The 14,249-nt window shown below is 41.0% G+C and overlaps 1 protein-coding gene across 1 annotated transcript in view; it reads left to right on the top strand.

The window, feature by feature from the left end:
• ctnna2 (catenin (cadherin-associated protein), alpha 2) overlaps window positions 1–14,249 on the top strand; it is a 551,711-nt gene that overhangs the window by 492,021 nt on the left and 45,441 nt on the right. The gene's annotated exons all lie outside the window — the stretch shown is intronic.

The raw sequence follows: 14,249 nt of genomic DNA, 5'->3' as shown, positions 1-14,249 counted from the left end.
TTTGTGTAAACCTTTGAATATATATATATATTTTTTAAAGCGTTAGGATTTAGAAAACATTTTTTAATCGGCCTCAGGTCTTAATGGGTTAATCAGTAATATAATCTTCCATGCATTATCCTCTTATTTATACAGTAAAATTTATTGGACAGACAAATCTGTTCCAAAGTTTCCCAGCCCTATTTACCTGTGTTGTTCTATTAGTCTAATCTGATGGTGCATCTCCTATCACTCTATGAAGTGATTTATTGTGTTTGCCAACCATGATTGCTGTACTCGGTCACAGTTTGCTGTGTACGGGTAAACGCTATAGTTTGGATAAAACCACCGATTTTAAGAGTTTGTCCTTTGTCTCAGGCGTGTGCAACAAAGAGAGGATCTAATTATGGCGCTGTGCAATGCCACAACATCACAGTCCTCTTTTAGTGTCACCGCTGTCGCAGCCACTTTGAATGGAGAAGGGTTTATATCATTTTGGATTGGTATTACCTACCCAATGTTGTCCCACGAATAAGGATGAGAATTCTTATGCTTTGCGTGCCCATATGCGCTCAGGTATCAGCACATAGTATCAGTATGCATGGATGGCGTGACCCTTTGATCTATTGGGAGAGAGTGTGTGGAGGAGTGAAGGATCATTCCCAGTGCTTTCCCCATATTAGTGAATCTGTCACCTAGTAAACAGTGACTTAAACTCATTTCCATTCTGATTTAGGAACTTGAGCAACAAACTCTTCAGTGCATTAGAGTCAAACACAATTTAGGTCCACTTTATCACCCAGGCAGAGGTAGATGAGGACATAGAAACAGGTACTGAAGCACTGTCTTCCAAGTCACCACCTGTTAAGCCTGTAAATGATTGTATTCTCTCTCTCTCTCTCTCTCTCTCTCTCTCTCTCTCTCTCTCTCTCTCTCTCTCTCTCTCTCTCTCTCTCTCTCTCTCTCTGCGTGTGCATGCATGTGTGTGTGATAGCCGAGGTGCAATTGCCCCCCCCCCCCCCCACATAAAACACAACATATTAAAACAACATAAAATTAATCACACATAACACAACAACAAATAACAGTATAACTAACTGCTACAACAATGACATTTGAATCCAATCAGATAGTTGCTTTAATGTGTGAGCCAATCACCTGAGTAAACAGAAACAATGGCAGTGGGGTGGCAGTGACTCTGGAATGGGAAGGTTCCCGGTTCGATTCCTGGGCTCCCACTGCGTTTCCCACTGCGAACCCACTGCTCCCCATGAGCAGGTTGGTGCGTGATTTCCTCCGCCATCGGTGTGTGAATGGTGGAAAAACCACACACACTTAACCCATTAAGACTGGGAAAGAATCTGTCATTTTTAGATTTCTTTGGCTATTTTTCAAACATTGAAAATGTTTGAGAATAGGAATAGGATTTTTTAATCGCCAAAGTATAAAATAATGGTTATAGCTAAACATCTAAAATGACACAGATGCGTTCCCTGTCTTAACAGGTTAACCCATTAAGAACTGAGGCCGATTAAAAAAATGTTTTCTAAATTCTAACGCTTTAAAAAATATATATATATTCAAAGATTTGCACACATTTTCACGAAAAAAACGTGTGTAAAAAAATGTTTTTTTTTAAACAAAAATAGCAGATCTACAAGCTCGTAGCGCGGCACTCGGTGCCGCGCTACGAGCTTGTATATCTGCTATTTTTGGATAGCCAAAGACATCTTAAAATGACACAGATGCGTTCCCGGTCTTAACAGGTTAAACAATATCAGCAGGGTGCTTTTTTGCTGTCGAGATTTCAGACACAATTACTCCTCATTATGCTCCAACTATAGACCCCTTCACAGACGTTCAGTTTAAATGTCCTGCTGGTTACAGACCACGCATAAACGATTGAACTTTCTGAACTTCCGTAATAATCAATAATCAAATTGGCTGCTCTCGACCTACTGTCAGTGTTGGGGTGAACTTACTCTGCAAGTCACTTAGTTCTGTCCTGTTGTAACACATGCAATCAAAGCATTGATTGTTCTGACACACGTGAAATAATTGCCTTGAGTAGCCATAACTGAATACAAGTCACATTAAGATAATTGCAGGCAAAGAATGGCAAAGATGCAACCAAATCATCTGTCATTGCACTGAGAGACAGAGAGAGAGAGAGAGAGAGAGAGAGAGAGAGAGAGAGAGAGAGAGAGAGAGAGAGAGAGAGAGAGAGAGAGAGAGAGAGAGAGAGAGAGAGAGAGAGAGGGCTATCGTACAGTCGGCCGGGTATACAATCTTCACAGTATAAATCATTTTGGCTCTCAGTCTTCTGATTGTACCCCAGCCAACACAGAGAAGTCACAGTTTGTGATTTGATTGCTCAAAAACAATGATAACGGCAAACCTTTCATGTACTCAGCTGGTTCATACATACATCTGCTGCACGCGGGACCTTGTTGTGATCATCTAATTATTTTTCTCACCGCTTTCTCTGTTGGCCTCGACTTTGTTCCAGCGCCACTTGCCTAGACACACACACACACGGACACACACACGCACACACACGCACACGCACTCGCACACGCACTCGCACACACACACACACACACACACACGCACACGCACACGCACACGCACACACACACACACACACACACACACACACACACACACACACACACACACACACACACACACACACACACACACACACATTCTTTTCTTGCAATTGTAGCTCTCATCCAGAAAGACATTTTAAGGTCTCTATTAAGAGGTCATGATGAACATAATTGAATAGCATTCAATAATCTGGGACATGTACGTGTGCTATTTCCTTTTCACAATTCTAGTAATGGAATGAAGGGTTGATTGAATGAGGAATTTGTTCAGATTGTAATTAGTATTAAAGCATAATTCTTATATGACATGTATAGTCACAACGTAATTATAGCTATGCTAGAAAAAAAGCTGTCCTTTCTAATGTGCTGTAAGGGCTAGTTTGAAGTTTTTTTTGCAATTTTGAAGCGAGTGGGCATATAATACTTACACAATTTAATGAAGCAATAATACACGAGAGGGAGTGCTATACCCTGATATTGGCACTGGTATGTGCTGATCTATGGAATGAGGCCATAGGCTGAGTGCCTATGACCACAGCACACTAGCGCCAATATAGGAGTATAGCAAGTGTGTATACTGCATGACAATTATACCACAGCTTATATAACACATATTTATGATTAGAAAGTGAAAAGTAAAGATGTTAATTATCTGGAAACAATTTGGATAAATGTGGCTTGATCTTCTGATCCGGAGTATAAGAGTCCCAAACAAATTAGAAAAAGGACAGAAACACAAGTGCAACAAGCAAACAACTAACATGAAGCAGGAGATTAGAAAAAGTGTTGAAAGTTTGGTGCTCTGACGAGGCAAATATATATATAGGCAAATATATATATATATATATATATATATATATGTATGCACCTTCCGTTATCCACCAGTAGATAACGGGAGGAGAGAATATGGTGAATTTTATAAAGTTTTCAGAAGAAACTGATACCTGTCGAGCAACTGATATAATGATATTGTTGCAGCACATCATCGATCGCATCAGAGGAAACCCTATCGAAAATGGAATAGCACCACGCTCAATCGTAGTTCAATTTGGGACATGCAGGGCACACTTCAAAAAGTTCTCCGTTTTGCATGGACTAAGAAAGCAATAACGCACGAGGGGCCGTCGGATTTACTTTGACCAAGACCAGCTAAACGAGAAAAACAGAGAAGTCATTATGCTCCCATAGTAAAAGAGTTGTGAGAGAAAGGGGTGAAATTGCATCTCATCTATCCAAATATCTTTTGGTCATGGCGGAACGCAGATAGATGTAAGAGGGAGGAGGTAACTGCAGCCCTTGGCACCCAAGGCCAGGGTTGCCAGGTTGTATTTGAAAATAGCCGATCTACAAGCTCACAACGCGACGCGTTGTGAGCTTGTAGATCTGCTATTTTCAAATAGCTGATGTACATGTTAAAGTACTCATGTGGCCAACAGTCGCTTCTTTTGGGCTGGTTTCCCTAGACCTGGAAGCTTGTTTCTCTCACAGTATCTGGCAACACTGCCCAAGGCACCACCAGCGGGGCTCAAATACCTGCTTGAGCAGATAGGCCTGGCATCCAGGATCACGGTCGGGTATCCATCAGTACCCTTTGAACAGTAAAGGAGGCAGGGGGAGAATATGAGACATCTGCAGACGTATTGATGGAGCTGGTAAGCCCTAGAGCTTATCCCCAAAGGTATTGTGACAGAATGTATGTCAGCAGCATGCACAAACAAAAATGTGTGCGCACACATACTGTATGGCCTACACCAGTGATATTCAACTGGCGGCCCGCGGGCCAAATCCGGCCCCAGCGGAGCTTTCTTGTGGCCCCTGGAATGTTCTTTTTACATGTTCCAATGTTACATTAAATGTAAATATTTATTATATGGTTTGGTTGTACAGGATGACCATTTGAATGTTTTTCTTAACCATTTACTGAAGCTTGTTAATGGTTAATCAATCATTAACAGATAAGAAGAAAATGTAGGCTACTATTTAGAATGGAGGAATATTAGTGATTTGGGACACTCAATTTTCTGTGTGTCACCCCCCCATCTCTCTCCCTATTTCCTGTCAGCCTAGCTACTGTCCTCTTAAATAAAGGCAGAAAAAGCCACAGAAAAAGCTTTAAAAGGTAAAAGTATAAAGACCTCTTTATATGGTACAAAGAAACAAAACAGCCGGAAATGTTGTCTACTTCCATGCTTCTAACTACTATGTATCATCCACTTCAAATACATCATAAGACCTTGTGCTCTTATCACCCGGGTACTCAAAACAAACTAAATGAAGAATCCTTTCATTAATACGAACATGTAAACACTTCACGTGGTCCCCATACTCTTTTTACAAAGATGCTTCCATGACAGGGACCTGTGCACAGAACATACTGAAATATCTACAGTACTTATTTTATTAATATCAAAATCTAAGCCTGTGCACTATAAAGGACTGACACAGAAATGTTCCTATCAAACATCAAAATGCATGGATGCAGGCCCTAATAAGTTACCATAATGGACATACTGTAATGTGTCCATTATTGCGTCCTATCGCACCTATTAGCACACAACAAACGGTTAGGGTTGTCCGATATTGGCTTTTTTACCGATAACCGATATACCGATATTGTCCAACTCTTAATTACCGATACCGATATCAACCGATACCGATATATGCGGGGATTATTGTGATTAGGGTAAGCTCAAATTTCATATCACACACACCATATACAGTAAGAACTCCTGTAACTTATTTATAAAGCAAAAAAAAAAAAAAAAAACATTTTTTTTTTCTAAAACCGATACCGATATTTTCCCGATATCAATTTTTATGCTAATATCGGCCGATAATATCGGGAGGCCGATAATATCGGACATCCCTACAAACGGTTAAACGTTTTTTTTTGTCGCGGTCTTGTGGCCCCTGACTTCATGTCATTTTACGATTGTGGCCCCCTGCCTAATCTAGTTGAATATCCCTGGCCTACACGCACGCGTACGCACACAACACAGTACCTGTACCAGGTATATCACTCATCATCATATCAGTCTTCAAAATACCCCAAATATGTTTTATGCTAAAAGGTTGAAAAGAAAGGTACATATGTAATAGTATATTTTTAAAAAGAATAATGGCATAATGGTTTCATTCATGAAGGTCAGGCCCCCTGAGGAAGGCCCAGACCTAACCAAAAAAGTACATCAAAATAATAATTTCATAAAGTAGAGGCATAACAATCATGTGATCTAAACCTAATCATGGACCTAAGTATGGATAAACAAGGTTATAGACAACATAGCCGGTAAAATAATGATAGGAGCAGCCAAGGAATTATGGCTGATGTGTGGTGAACTTCCCACCGAAAAGAGGAGATTGTGAATCGGCAAGACTTGACTATGTATTTATGTTAAAGAATTATGTATGAACGGGAGACAGAATGTAACATGAATTAAATCATAGTGTCACATGCTTTGATAGCTGTGAAATTTAACCTTGATCTGAGGGTGGGCCATACTCTTTGGAGACTAAATAAACCCCTGTTACTGTACAGATAGAAGACTTTGAGATTAAAATAAGATCAAGATAGGAAGTTTAACCGGTGAGAGGGAGACAAAACAATAATGAGAGGGGAAATTATAGCATTTGCTTCATATAAGAAGAAAGAGGGGAAACATGGTTAAGGAAATAGAACAATCAAAATGGATATTGTAATTAGAAAATGTAAATAAGGCAAAAGTAAACTGTGGCCATTTTTATTCTTTGAATGAGGAAATAATTTGACTGGTTATATTACAGTATATTATAGCAAATGCAACCAATATGTACTTGTTTAATCACTTGAGCCCTATTTGATACTTTATTGTATAATGGTGTCACTCCAAAAGAGCAGATGTCCAAACTCACAACGTGTCAGGATGTGAAGCATTGAAAGCTTATTAATCTTATTTCTTTATGATGTTGGTACTTTTTGTTTACAATGACATGGCCAAAATATAGGGAGGATTAATGTGGTTAAATAATAACTCTGAAGCAAGGTCGAGGTCAATAGGGAAGTTCATGTGTCATGTTTCAGTATAAAAATGATACCTTTCTGTACAGAGAATCAATGAAGAACTCAATACTTCTTTCAGTTTAGTAGACCTTGTATTGTGAATTTGTACTTCCATGTACTGTTGTTCTCATGTCTTACTAAATAAAGTACATCAATCAATAGTAAACGTAACATAGCCTTATGTGACTGACCATAATTGGACAATGTCTAAATCAAAATACAATAGTGTAATTTGTTATTACAGTCTGAGCACTAACTTGAAACCACTATGGGTGTGCCAATTATTTGCCTCTAAGGAAGCTACAGTGTGCAGACCTTCTTTTATGTTTAACATCATACTTGACCACACTAACACTTACAAATGAGAATAGTGAGAAGGAACACCAGCAGTGATCTTCAAGCACTTGTGCAATTATTGGTAAAGAACAATAGCAATATCAGAGTGTCACGTAAAATCTCAGCAGTTTGGGCTCTTCTATAGGAAATAGCTTCAAGCCACAAGGCATATGGGAAAAACTAAAATGTAATATCTGAGAACACAAAGAAATGAATAGGAATGTTCACGCAACTACAGCATCTTGCTGTTGGAGAGAATACACATAGAAATATACACTCACATTACTTTATAACACCACCATAACAAGCTAAAAAATGCTAGTAAAATACTACCAAGCTGCTCTAGGGAGTATGGTGAAACTTATGCCAACTGTAGTGATATATTCTGGTTCCCATCCCTACACTTGTTTTGGAACATACAGGAGGAAATCAATAGCATAAATGGTGTATCAATTTGAATACAGACTTTGTGCTGTTACAGAAAATGGTAGATACAATTAAGATTACATTTAAATGATAAATATCTGCTATACTGTGCATAACATCAATGAAACAACATTCTCTGATAGACAAATGGAGAGGCGCTCCATTCAAGTAGGCCTATGTCAAATGGAATATTTAACTTATAAAATGAAGCGGTTAGTATTTGGGGAAAGAAAAACGTTAAAACGATATATCATGATAGTCATTTAGAGGAGCACTACAGTACATGTACCTTATTTTGAGTAAGGCTTTGTATTTATAGATTTTTTTTGTTTGTTTAGAATACATGTTTGTGAATGTCTATAGAGGATTATGTTCGGAAGTGCAATGATAGGTCTGAAACAAGAATGAAAGGGTTATCAGGATTGAAGGAATATTGCGGGCAGATTTCCAAGTATGAAACAGGATCGAAGATGTATTTCTATGAATTCTAATGCTAAAATAAATAAAACTTGTACAGTATATGTTGCTATTATCTTGTGACATTTATAGTGATATTGATTATTAGTATGATGTGTTGCTGGGTGACCCATGTATTCACGTCATTCATAGTGATCGGGAGATACTGGCTCTCACTAGAATGCCCCTCAGCCGGTCACAATGTGACGTTGAAACTAACTGTGGTATAATAGGGATTCATTCTCAAAGAAATGCTCTTATGAGCAGCAGGTCATAATCCATCACTGTTTTACTGTCTGCTTGAGACTCAAACATCACACAACCTTTCTTCAACATCTTGTTCCATAACATAATATTCCACACCTTCACCTGTTTCTGCCACCTCTGCTCCATACCGTATATATATACAATGCTTTACTGCTGGAACCTGACATCTCATGACTTAAACAAATACAAGTGCTCCTGGGGGGGGGGGGGGGGGGGGGGCTATAATTGTTTTGTTACCTATATACTGTATTCCCTTGTCGACAGTTCTACTCCATCCATGCTGACAGATTGATTTATTTACTGTGTGTGTGTGTGTGTGTGTGTGTGTGTGTGTGTGTGTGTGTGTGTGTGTGTGTGTGTGTGTGTGTGTGTGTGTGTGTGTGTGTGTGTGTGTGTGTGTGTGTGTGTGTGTGTGTGTGTGTGTGTGTGTGTGTGTGTGTCTTAATTTAAGTAAGTTTGTGCGTGCGTGCGTGCGTGAAAGAGAGAGAGAGAGAGAGAGAGAGAGGGGGGGGGGGTTAGAGAGGTTGAAAGGTTGAGAGGTTGTGATTGTATTGTTATTTGTGTAAATTTGAACAGACTGGAGCAAAACCCATCCATTGTTAACAAGCCCCTCACTGCAGCCGCCCCCAAGCTAGCCTCGTCCCAACAAGTGAACATCTAGGTGACAGTCAACTTTTAATAGAACAGTGTGCTTTCGTTTTATCTCGCACAACTCAAAATGTCACCCCCACTCCATTCCTCCTTCTGTCACCATTTTTCTTCTGCCTGTATTTGACCCACTTCCTGTTCTATTCTGAAGTGAGGCTGGCGCGACCAAACACCTTGGCTGACAGCGGCGGTATTAGATGCTCCTCAGAGTCAGGCACTGGAAGAGTGAATACAGTACCTGCTGCTGCAGCCGCTGAAAAGGCCTATAGGAGTGGCAAGGCTCGCACGGAGCCCTGAATGCACTGACTTAACCTCGTCTGGCTCAGCTTTCTAATTATTTACCATATTCCTACCGCAGAGAGTTTCCCTGATCAAGAGAGCTCTCAGACTTTTGTGAAGGAAGAAATGGAAGAAAAGTAATGGAAGTGCTGATGCGCTCTTTGCCTCTTTCCTTTTATCACCAAATTAACCCATTAAGACCTGGAACTGTGTCATTTTTAGATTTGAGCTAAAAAGCAAATTGTCTTGCACTTGAGAAGCTCACTTTTGCGATTAAAAAGAAACCTGCCATCTTTCAAGAAATTTGGGGACAGTTCATGCAGTTTATGGAAGGTAACCCTTTAGGACCTGTGTAAATAAATAATTCTGCTACTCCGTATTGTGGGAGGGAAATTCATGACCATATCTTATTATTTTTGTTTGTTTGTTGGTTGTTGTTGTTTTTTGTTTTGTTTTTATGTCTTTGTAACGTTTTGTTTAATTTTTGTTGTTGGATGCCAGATGCTATGTATATGTATGATTGCTATGTGTTGTCTTTTTGCTTTATTTTTGTTTGTTGTTTTATTATAGACATTTACTACAATTGCCATTTTGTTGTGTTATATACCTGAAAATGCCAAATAAATATATTGTTTCAAAAAAAAAAAAAAGCATTATTTTACACTTTGGGCTATTCAAAAATAGCAGATCTACAAGCTCATAGCGCGGCACCGAGTGCCGCGCTATGAGCTTGTAGATCTGCTATTTTTGAAAAATCGTGAAAATGTGTGCAAATCTTTGAATATATATATATTTTAAAGCGAACATTTTTAACTCAAATCGTTGCTTCTGGAGGGGTCCCGGGAACAAAATATTTTGATGGGGCTCCGCGGCCAAAAACATATAATGTTGGGGGTCCTTGACATGAAAAAGTTTGAGCACCACTGATATAGAAACATACGTTTTTGAGAATACTGTTGAGATTTAGGAGACATGTAGAATCGGCTTCAGGTCTCAATGGGTTAATTCATTCATTCAAAAGCATTGTTTCTCTGTCTAGGCTGTGATAGTCTGAATGATGGTGGCAAGAGAAAAAAACACAAGTTGAGTCATTCGATGAGGGTCATGCTAACTAAGCATGTGCATGGTGCTGAGACAGTGCTTATACATGTAAATGAATGAATAAAAGAAGTCATTGCTGGGTTTAGAATCAGAGCTTGGCAAATATGAAAGAATGAATTTTAGGGCCTCGGCTCTCTCTGTTTTTTTATGGTATCATTTTCTTTTGTGGTACTCAGCTTTAATGAAGTGATGTAGATCATGTGCATGAGAATGCCCATCTTGTAGATCTCCAGCTGCAGTGGGATCCCTCATCAAATTAGAATTGAAGTGATTATCCGAGGCGGAGCAAAAAAGGACAAAATCGATATTTCTTTGTTAGACGCTAAAATGAAGAATGGCAATGCTGCAGATCTCTCTCTCTCTCTCTCTCTCTCTCTCTCTCTCTCTCTCTCTCTCTCTCTCCGTCTCTCCCTCTCTCCCTCCCTCTCTCTCTCTCCCTCTCTCTCTCTCACTGTCTGTCTGTCTGTCTGTCTCTCCCTCCCTCCCGCTCTCTTTCTCTCTCCCTCTCTCACACTCTGCTGCCTACACACATTCACTTTAAAATCATGAATTCTACAGTAACCGCATAAGGCTCGCTATCCATAGCATCAGGCCTTACTTACGTCTTGATTTTTCACCTCCATTTTCTTTTCTTTCTTTTTTTTGGGGGTGGGGGTGGTGGTGGGGGGGTGTCTCAAAGGAGACCAGTTTCTTTAGATAATTGCAATTAGTGCATTTGGCTGGATGTTGAAGCATTGGCCCTGGCCCAGTTTTCTGTGCTGGGTGGAAGGGCGGGCGAGTGGGAGAGAGTGGGCTCGCTCAAGGCACGGCGCCAGGCTCCAGAAGGGCCTGTGTTCCACCACCTCACACGGCCCGACTATGACAGGCAGGGGAGAGAAGAAACTGGTAGGAGGTATAGAAGAGATTTTACTGTCTACAGCCGCACTTTCTCCCACACCACACACAAACACAGATGCGCGCGCTCGCTTGCTCGCTCGCTCACACACACACACACACGCACACACACACACACACACACACACACACACACACACACACACACACACACACACACACACACACACACACACACACACACACACACACACACACACACCTACACGTACACACACGTACGCGCACGCACGCACGCACACACACACACACACACACACACACACACACACACACACACACACACACACGCACACGCACACGCACACCTATGCGCCATTTACATACACACCATCACATAACGAAGTGCAATCCATCAATGTGCTCCTAGCTGTCACTGGCAAAGGGAGAAAGAGCTCTAAGCAAGAGTCTTTAACCATAAATTTCATTTACCCCAATTTGCCTCCGACAGTGACTTGTGAGAAGTAGAAGGGCTAATACAGAGAGGCACTGCGCGCTGCCAACAGGCGTGTGTCTGTTTAACTCAAAGCCATCGCTTGTTTTGGCATTCAATTTACTTATCCATGACATTAGATCACATGGAGTTTGAAGTAATGTAAATTAACTCTGAAATATAGTGATACAATGGAGAGATATGATGATTGCAAGCGGGGCCTCAGGTGAGGTGTGTGTGTGTGTGTGTGTGTGTGTGTGTGTGTGTGTGTGTGTGTGTGTGTGTGTGCGTGTGCGCGTGCGTGTGTGTGTGTGCGCGTGCGTGCGTGCGTGCGTGCGTACGTGCGTGCGTGCGCGCGTGCGTGTATGTGAGAGAGAGAGGGAGGAGGGAGAGAGAGAGAGAGAGAGAGAGAGGTAGGAACAGAAAAAGGCGAAGGAAGTGTTTTTGGAGTCTACTGTATCACTTACACTGTTTCAAACGATGGAATGTATTTGAGTTCATAAATAATTAACCATTCATGTCGGGAACGATGCAAGTCAGGAATACATGGTCATCGTACATGTTATGATCACCCCCTCTCTCCTACTTCCCATACCTTGCACCACTTATCTTTGAATTTGATGTAGATGCCTTTCATCTCCTCCTCCATCCCAACATTACTGCCATTCCTCTATCACATTCTTCCATAATATGGCTTTTCTGTTCCATTGCATGTACGCTGTCACTTACAGTATATTGGCTATGCGCCACAAATAGTACGCGAAGCTCAGCCAGTCAGCTAAGCCGATGGGTCAGGCTTTTCAATCAGGGACCTATACTGGCTAAGCGACACAAACGTAACGTTCAATCCGTGCAGCTGGCGGTTTGGGTTGGCCAATCAGGGAAGCCGATGCATACAATCTCCCGACCACACAGATAATTTGTGCGTCCTTCGTAACACGGTCAGACAGCTACAGATATTCATGTGTTTTTGGTTCTCGGAAACCCTTGTTCTGTCCAAATTGCCATTAGATAGGACACACCCTGGGGTTATATCATATGAGACACACATGCCAGGTTTGAGACCATTTGGTCGGATGCTATCCTATAGGACAATTTGGCATACCTCTAATGCAATACTTTAGCATTTAAATTGTGCATCAAACATGGTGCAACGTGCTGCAGTGTTCTTTGCAGTACAGTGCCTGTGTAGGTCTGCATGATGACTTGAAGTATGCTGCAGTTCAAGGCACGCAATTAAAATTGCCTCGTCTGTAAGGGAATTCGGGTAAGCAGGATGTATCTTGTGCGGCAGTAAAACGGGAGACCTTTAGCCAGTAGACAGTACCTTTGCGTAGAGACACAGACATAAATTAAGCAAAGAGTTGCTCAATAGATACAGACCATCTGGCATCTTAATTATACAATGAAGCGCCTTTTTGCACCAGTAAGCCCCCGTAATGATTTAGGCAGATTGGTAATGAAAGCCAGGATCCCAGGGAATGTCCGCAAAGTAACTAAGAATTCCTAAAATTATAAATGATGTCAGCCGGGTCGGACGTTTAAGTGTGTAATGGAAGTAACCGTTGTACACAGTTGGCGTCCTGCCATTGACGACCTTTTTTCTAATTAGTGCTGTGTCATTCTGTTTCTGTTATCTATTCCGGGCACTGGAGTTTCTGTCATGAAGCTATGGTGTGTAACATCAAGCAGCCTCTGGACATTTTATGCTTTGCACCATGTAGAGTACAAGGTTTTCTGTCCGGTGCCCCCCCCCACCCCCCCACCCCCCCCAGCCCCACCGTGTTGCAGCGAATCTGCCCTTGAGTTTGTCCAGTGGAAAAACTATGTTCCTTTTTTATGTGTTCTGAATTATTCAGATATCAGCTATTTTATAAAAATGAAAAGCGAGGGATGTAGTGGTCTGGTCCGGTGACGGTGGTTTAACCCGTTGAGACCGGGAACGCATCGTGTGTGTCATTTTTAGATTGCTTTGGGCTATTCAAAAATAGCAGATCGACAAGCTCATAGCGCGGCACCGAGTGCCGCGCTATGAGCTTGAAGATCTGCTATTTTTGAAAAATTGTGAAAATGTGTGCAAATCTTTGAATATATACATTTTCAAAGCGAACATTTATAACTCAAATCTTTGCTTCTGGGGGATTCTACAAATGTCTTCTAAATCCTAACAGTTTTTTTGAAAAAAACTTATGTCGCCATAATGGTTCTTTTTTCATGTCAGGACCCCCAAAATTACATGTATCCGGCCACATACCACCATCTCAAAATATGTTGTTCCAGGGACCCCCGGAAGCAAAGATTTGAGTGACAAATGTTCGCTTAAAAAAAAGAAAGAAATATACAGTATATGTATATATAATATTTGCAAATGCAAATGTTCAAGATTTTTTTTAAATAGCAGATATAAAAGCTCATAGCGCGGCACTCGGTGCTGCGCTATGAGCTTGTATATCTGCTATTTTTGAATAGCCCAAAGTATAAAATAAAAATAATGGTGAAAGTGGTTACACAGATGCGTTCCCGGTCTTAATGGGTTAAAGGTGGTTGGCAGGAGGCGGCAGAGGACAGCACCCAGTGTGTGGTAACAACAAATACCAATCTAACAGTTGAGCAGGCCCTAACCCTCTGTACATATTTTACGCCCCGACATTGGCTTTGCAAGCCAAGCATTAAATCCCCACTCCTGCACAAATAACAGGAGGCATGAGTTAGTGCAGAGGCTGCAGCCATTCCTGGAATCCCTATCTGCACATGTTAAAAATGAGCAACCATTATGAGA

This window comes from Gymnoscopelus microlampas (genome assembly GCF_963454915.1).
Source record: "Gymnoscopelus microlampas genome assembly, chromosome: 2".
NCBI lineage: Eukaryota > Metazoa > Chordata > Actinopteri > Myctophiformes > Myctophidae > Gymnoscopelus > Gymnoscopelus microlampas.
Note: the sequence above shows the minus strand (reverse complement) of the source record. Positions and strands in the feature narration are given on the sequence as shown.